Consider the following 7,812-nt stretch of genomic DNA (forward strand, 5'->3'; position numbering starts at 1 on the left):
ACCGTGACTCAGCACTTTCCCCTCTGCTCCAGTCAGAGGAGATGGAGGTGAGGAAGGCCTGCCTGACAATAGCTGCCCACGCCCAGCTGATGTTTTGGGTGGGGATCAAGCCCTCCCAAGAGCCACAGGTAAACGCAGAAGGTGTTGCTGGCAAGTGGCTCCACAGGTGGCCAGAGAGTGAATGAAACTGATGTTCACACGGAGACCAATAGTTCACCCTTAGTGCAAAACCACTGAAGGTAATACAGATATACTGGGGAGGAATTTGGCCCATTGAGTCTAAAGCTCAATTTAGAAAGATGCAATTGGATTAAAAATAATATTTTAGAAAAAGAACAGTTTTTATCTACAACATCGGTAACAAGAGTTAATACGTTATTATTTGTGCTCTGGCAGCATCCAAAGACTCTTGGTTTGAGCACTGGCCTGCTAAACCCCGGGTTGTGAGTTCAATCCTTGAGGGGGCCATTTAGGGATCTGGGGCAAAAATTGGGGAGTGGTCCTGCTTTGAGCAGGGGGTTGGACTAGATGACCTCCTGAGATCCCTTCCAACCCTGATATTCTATGATACCCCGGTCAGGACTGGGGCCCTATTGTGCTAGGTGCTATACAAATACAATATAGACATGGAACTGCTCTGAAGAAGAAATGTATTTTAAACACCTATGGTACGCCTCACTCTTTACACTATTTGTTTACCTTTTGTGGTGCTATCTTACTCTTTTACTTGTACTAGTACAAATTACTAACCATCCATCGTAAGTCTATTGTTGATTAAACAGGTGACAGTTATAGTTAAGGACAGTTTGTGTTTGCTATTTAATCCACTGTGCTCATCCCCAAAAGTAATATAATACAGATTCTGCTGTGTGTTGGACTCTTGCCCCTCCCTGAAGTGTTTTGAATACCAACAGGGAGTGAGACAAGTTACAAGATTCAGAAATCTGTACATTAGAACTGTATTCATATTATTCTTCCTCCAGTGTCTTTTTATCCTTGTACACCTCTTGTGCGTTCCCCTTTCTGGTTTTCTCTTTTCTTTCTTCCTTTTTTACTCTTTCCAGCCCCCAGTCTTTTTTGCCTCTTCTCAACAAAGCCAGGAGTTTCTTTTTTACTTGACTCTGCTTTAACAGGGCTTTTTAACTCCCTCTATCTTCAGATTTCAACTAGGCCACTTTTGGCAATAGATGTGCTGAGGAAATCTGTCTCCCAGAACAAAAGAATGAATGGTTCCAAGTGTAGGAGACAAGCGAGAGGGTGCTGTGTTCTTTTAATCAAAATATAAAGCTCTATATATGAGCTTCAAATGAATGAGTGACTACAGATAATATTTAATGTCTCCAGCTCTCAGTATAATGGAAATATGATCCAGTTCACCTGAAAGTGATTTAACAAACCTTCAGCACCTTCCAGCAGCTGCTAGTGGGTTTTGATATCTGAGGCTTGTCAGCGTTTTTAAACTTGGTTAGTTAAATACAACAACAACAACATCTGTGCATCATTCAAGAACTGACAACGCTGAAGAATGAGATTGAAATTGGTGCTTCTGTTATTTTACAAAACAGCATCCAAAAACCTCCAGCATGGAGACATGACTGCATAACTTCTGCTATGCCACAGTATGATATCCAAGGACCTTCAGCACTGAGTGTTACTGTAGCTCTTGCTCTGGTGGACATGGCATCTGAGACCCTTTAACTTCTTGTGTTGCTTCCATAATGTTATCGAGCAGTGATAGGCAGGACAGAGTGCTTGGTGGAATGGGGCTCCAAAATCCATTCGCTTTGATAATCAGAAGGTGAATGTGTTAGTTAACAAGATTTGCCTCATGTTCAATAGGTACCATATACCTGCCCTCCTCTTAGTAAATGTAGCTAAGTAATTGTTCTAATAATCTCTACTGGATCTGGATTTTTGGGACATAAAAATAGCTGCTTGCTGACATCAAGAAGGATGTTTGGGGGCTTTCCAAGTTTGTTGGCAGCAATATTTGCAGATCAGATACAGTTGATAGGATTCTTAATCAGGTCAGATAAGAGTCCGGCAGGCAGAAGAAGCTGTCTGAACCTTCCAAGTATAATTAAAGATGGATCAATGAGTATTAGGTTCCCAGTTAGTGTTAATTTCATTTCACCTTAAGGGCCTGCTGCCCTGATTTTTAGTGAGACATACTTCTTAACCTAACATAATGGGAAATCTTGAGTGGCCTTGTCATGAATTAAATGCTCTTTAAAGTTAAGAGAAAGATTTATTTCTTTTTTAGGATGAAAAAATATTTAAAAAAAACCCACCAGACATATTTTAGACTCAGCAGTATATTCAGCTGCCCTGGTGAATCAATGAAATGTTTGAAGACACAAATTAATTTTAAAATAATTATGACATGCTTTTTATTTAAAGTATATTTATTTTTATAGAAAACAGAATTGCTCCTTTTTGCCTTAGGAAGAACCACGTGAGTTGCTTGGTAATAATGTTTTATGGCCATTGATCCGACTTGAAGTGATGAGTTACTGTTTAAACACATGTGCAGGTAAATAGTGCTGCGTCTGTAATGAAACATTTTACTAGGTTTGTAGACACAGGTACATGGGGCTAATGATCCTAAACATGAAAGGGTTTGTGGGCAAAACAGAGACATAATCCACTAGCCCTCCCTTTTTTTCATCTTATTTAAATTTGGAATTATTTCAAAATGCTGGTGAAAGTTATTGACTTGACATTACAGGAGACTGAAGTCTTCTATTTATCCACAAAATAGAAACAGCATGTCCACCAGCAATACAAAGATCCCCCTCCCCACACTGTCTTTGCCAGTGTACCTCAGTCATGTCCTGGCAGGCTCACCTCTAGGGTGTGCAGACAGTACAGCCTATATGTACTTTCTGTCCTTTGTCCCTGTGCTGACAATGGGGCCTATCAGTGTCATTTGTAAAGGTGGACCTTTGCTCCACTAGGAAATGGTCTCAGAACATCAACTCACATTCTATTGACACTAACCTGGCCTCAAACACAGAAACACTAACAATTTTTGGTATTAAAAACATGGGTAGTATTTAGACAAGTGAAATGGAGGTGTATTCCATTCCTATTCACCCTCCACAAATGTTTGTCCTACAGGGTTCTTTTGGGGTGTAAGGAATTCTTTATCCCTCTCACAGATGTGCTAAATACTGTTGCTCCAGATTAATTTATACATCCATGAAAAGCAAGAGCTGCACCAAATTAAAAACAGAAGGAGATCTAAAATTTGGCTAGTGTGAACTTTAATTCAGTTAGCAAATATGAAAGGTGGCCAAAAGCCAGAGGAAGTTTCCCTATCCTAATTGGTGTGTATTGAGTCATGCTAGGTCTTCTGTTTATGACATCATGCTCCTTCCAGAAGTTTCCTAGCTGAAAAATAACAACAAAGGCAAGTATTTGGAATTTGCACTCTGAGGCCTCATAAAGGGTATTGCTGTTTGCTTATCTTATCTGTCTGTAATTCACCTGTGTCCCATATCACTGTCCTTTCTCCTCAAAGTCTGCAGAGTTTCTCATAGCGAATCTGATCCAGCTAAAAGAAAAGGAGTACTCGTGGCACCTTAGAGACTAACAAATCTATTTGAGCAAAAGCTGTAGCTCACGAAAGCTTATGCTCAAATAAATTTGTTAGTCTCTAAGGTGCCACAAGTCCTCCTTTTCTTTTTGCGGATACAGACTAACACGGCTGCTACTCTGAAACCTGATCCAGCTAAAGCTCCCTTTCCCTGCGCTTAATTGTTGCCACGGGAACAGAAGTGTATGTGTGGAGAACTTCCCAGCTAACTGAAGATGACATCTAAGAATCTAAACTGATTTTGACACATTCACTTATTACTGTGAATAATCCTCATGTTCTCTATAATAGAAGGTCCTTTCTCCCTCTAGACCAGTGGTTCCCACACTAGGGCTGCCACTTATTGAGGGAAAGCCCCTGGCAGGCCGGGCCAGTTTGTTTACCTGCCACGTCCACAGGTTCGGCTGATCACAGCTCCCACTGGCCGTGGTTTGCCGCTCCAGGTCAATGGGGGCTGCAGGAAGGGCGGCCAGCACATCCCTCGGCCCACGTCGCTTCCTGGAGCGGCGAACCATGGCCAGTGGGAGCCATGATCGGCCGAACCTGCGGACGCGGCAGGTAAACAAAGCGGCCCGGCCTGCCAGGGGCTTTCTCTGAACAAGCGGCAGCCCTAGTTTGAGAACCACTGTTCTAGGGTCTTTGTCATGTTTGGCCAGAGACAGGAAAATTCACGGGCAGGAAAACAGCAAAATGTTAAGGTTTGAGCACTTTTTGATTATAGTATGGGAACTAATTTAGAAGGCATTTTGTAGGGAACAATCCGGCATTGGGACTGGACCAAATTATGATAAAAATGGAAGAGATCTTATGTCTGTGCTTCTATGATTAACCTTGGCCTTACATTTCTGGCTTCACGGCTTGCATATTTTTTCCTTGAGCTTTTGGGGTAACACATGGCTAAAGTTGGCCTGGAGATCTTGAGGTTCATATGAGCTATGATAATTTTTCTTATGTTTGCTTGTGGATGCTATCTTTGGCATTTCTATTTTGAAAAGCTTTCAGTGGGGAAGCCCAGGAAGGAAGTGTAATTAAATAAGGTTGACACCTGCCATGAAAATTGCTGCAGTTTTCATTTTTGAACAAGCATTCATTCTAACAGAAAACAATAAAAGAGACAGCGGGAGCTTTTAAAAGTCTTAAAGATGTTACAGTCAATCAGATGATGAGTAAAGTACTGTATATATGTGTACAAGACTCGGGTTAATATGACAGAATTTTGTGACACACTTGTTTTGTTTAGAAGCCTGTGTAAAAGACTGCTCTGACTACTGGTTTCCCATTTGAAGAAGATCACTCTGATTCCATGAAAATCTACAATTCTGGAGCTATGTGAGGGAGAGAAGGGGCTCAGCATTTGTAGGAAAGCTGAAATGCTTTTTTTGAATCTTCTTCTTTTCTTCCCTCAAATCCCCCTTCAAAACTGCCTTCTACTGAGAAGCCTTTTTTAAAGTGGCCAGGAAATTCCTATACCACAGGCTCATTCACCATGTACTGTTTGTGTCCAAACTGTTTTATGTCTGTATAAACAAAATAAACTATAAACTCCTTGGCTCAGGTACTATCTCTTCTTTGAAAAGCACTAAGCAGAATGCTTATGCTCATGGAATAATAATACTTTTTCAGCTGAGGAGGGATTCTTGTATCAAAACAATCCTGCCCCAAAGGGTTTATGTGCTCAAAAGGATGATGACATGATGTATTCTGCAGTGGTGTTGAGCTAGTGTTTGGGATACCAGTTTCACCTATATTAGTGTAATGTGGGGGATCTTCAACTGTGGGAACTGTAGCTAGCTTGGAAGTAGAGTTGAAATCAGCTGCAGCAGGACTGTGCATAAAGCCAAAAACTAAAGGAGGTTCCCTGTCTACCTGGGCTGAGTTACTCTGTCTTCTTTATGTCAGCATGCTCCTTCTAGAGTTTTCATAACTTTGAAATATATACACATAAAATCTTCCCACAATTTGCTGTCGGCCCTCTGGAACCCCCCTGATGGTCCCTCTTGGACGACTTAAGGGAAGTAAGTCAGATGGCTGTGACTCAGCTGGGTCCCGTGATGATCACTTTCCTTTCTCCCCAAAGTTTGGGGAGGGAGCTGTAGACTGGGGATTAGATAATGCTTGGGATCAGTGATCTAACATTCCCCTCCTACAGACATACACACAGACATCTCTGCTTCGTCATTGGCACAGGAGCAGGTCAGTATGGGGTGATCTGCAGCCTGCTAAATCCAGGTTGGAGTCAGAGTTCTTCAGGTCTTGTGACTATGAGAAATAATTACCGTGCTCCCGGGGAGGAGGCCGTCCTTTCTCCTAACCCTAGAGTATTCATAATTGCACAAAGAGAAAATTTCAGGCTGGGATAGCAGGGAGTTAGGTCTGAAACGTTTATTCATTGTTGTGTTAGGTCAGACTCTGCCAGAGCGTTTTCCATACCAGTGTCAGCTCTCATGCCCATTTCAGAGCAGCAGCCGTGTTAGTCTGCATTCGCAAAAAGAAAAGGAGGACTTGTGGCACCTTAGAGGTCTCTAAGGAGCCACAAGCTCTCATGCAGTGATCTCCTGCTTCTGCATGCCTTCTGGGGTCCTGCAGGTGAATGGCCATAATCAGAAAAATCTCTATGTGAGATTGGATGTAGAGGGATTTTCTTTCTCTCTCAAGGCCACAGGCAGGAGCAAAAAAAGCAGCCCGTCTTATTTTCATATTTTGAGGTTAAGCTATCCTGAAAGGTTAGCTGTGAAATGTCAGGATTCTTACACAGGACATCTCATCAGTCAACACCAATTTTAACTGGAGTATCATAAAATGTTTTTTAAGCACAAAGCTTCTAGGAGATATTTTCTTCACGCTACATAGAAGATACAAAACAATGTGCATGAGGGGGAACACCACGCACCTAGCACACGCTTAGAATTATACAAATATATAATAAGAACTTAAGACCAAGGAGTGAGAAATAGAATTTTTTTTTTACATATACACCAAAGTGTGTTCTTTAGGAAATGTTACTTGTGGCCATCTCCTTAAATTAAAAAATTCAAATGTGGCTAGTTTTAAGTGCCTTATTTACAGTAGTGTTTTTGCTTTTCTAAAGATCATTCAAGAACCTTTATACAGTGGTAAAACAGGCTGTGGAACTCGGGTCTCAAGCACACCGACATGCAAAATAAACAGGAAGTGAGGTCACTTATCTTGAGAAAGTTATACAACAGCAAATAAACTGGCTGGAACAGCCCTGCACTGGAATGGGGGATAGGCCAAAGCAAAACCAGGGAGGGACCCAAAAGCCTCTGAAGTTTGAGGAAGTTACACTCTGGATATGATGTAAGCAGTGTCAGGATGAGCTCCACCCTGACATCTGGTGGTGAGGTGTGACAAGTTGTGGAAAAGAACTTCAGGGGCCGATCTCATTTGCATAGGCACACCCACCCTGCCTAGAATGAGGCTATAGCTGCCCAAATGGTCACTTTGGCTGCTGTGGGATCCCCAGTGTCTCTGTTATTGGGGCAAGAAGAATAAATTGTTATTACCCTGATTATGGGAACTGCGCTTGGAACTGTACTTGGCCTTTTGTTATGCTGGAGGGACTCACCATCTACTAAGTAGCACTCGCTAGGCAAGGGTCATGGGTTCCAAAACTCTGTGAATTGAGAGGGGCTGGGGACAAGTATTAATACTTGGTGGCATGGGCCCCTTGGTGAGTGCCTTACATGCTAATTGCATTTCCTCCTCTCTTCACTGTTGAATAGCAGAGCTAATTTTGATTTCATTAGAAGTCTACTTACAGGCTGCTGAGCTCACTTTGGGCTAATAGTGCACCAGCACTGAAGCTCCCCTAGACAAGCTGAATTCACACCAAACAGCTGAACTGACTAAGAGCTGAAATCACTCAGGGTTGCGCCGGATGGCTGGAGTGCCTTGTGGACAGGCTGGTGGAGCAGTTTGTAGGATAGTGGGAGCTGCTGGTGGGACTTGGAGCAGTTTGTGGGACAGCGGGAGCTGCTTGTGGGCTGCGGAGCTGAGCAAACGCCTATGGAATAGAATCATAGAATCATAGAATATCAGGGTTGGAAGGGACCCCAGAAGGTCATCTAGTCCAACCCCCTGCTCAAAGCAGGACCAATTCCCAGTTAAATCATCCCAGCCAGGGCTTTGTCAAGCCTGACCTTAAAAACCTCTAAGGAAGGAGATTCTACCACCTCCCTAGGTAACGCATTCCA

Source organism: Lepidochelys kempii, chromosome 8, assembly GCF_965140285.1.
Source record: "Lepidochelys kempii isolate rLepKem1 chromosome 8, rLepKem1.hap1, whole genome shotgun sequence".
Lineage (NCBI taxonomy): Eukaryota > Metazoa > Chordata > Testudines > Cheloniidae > Lepidochelys > Lepidochelys kempii.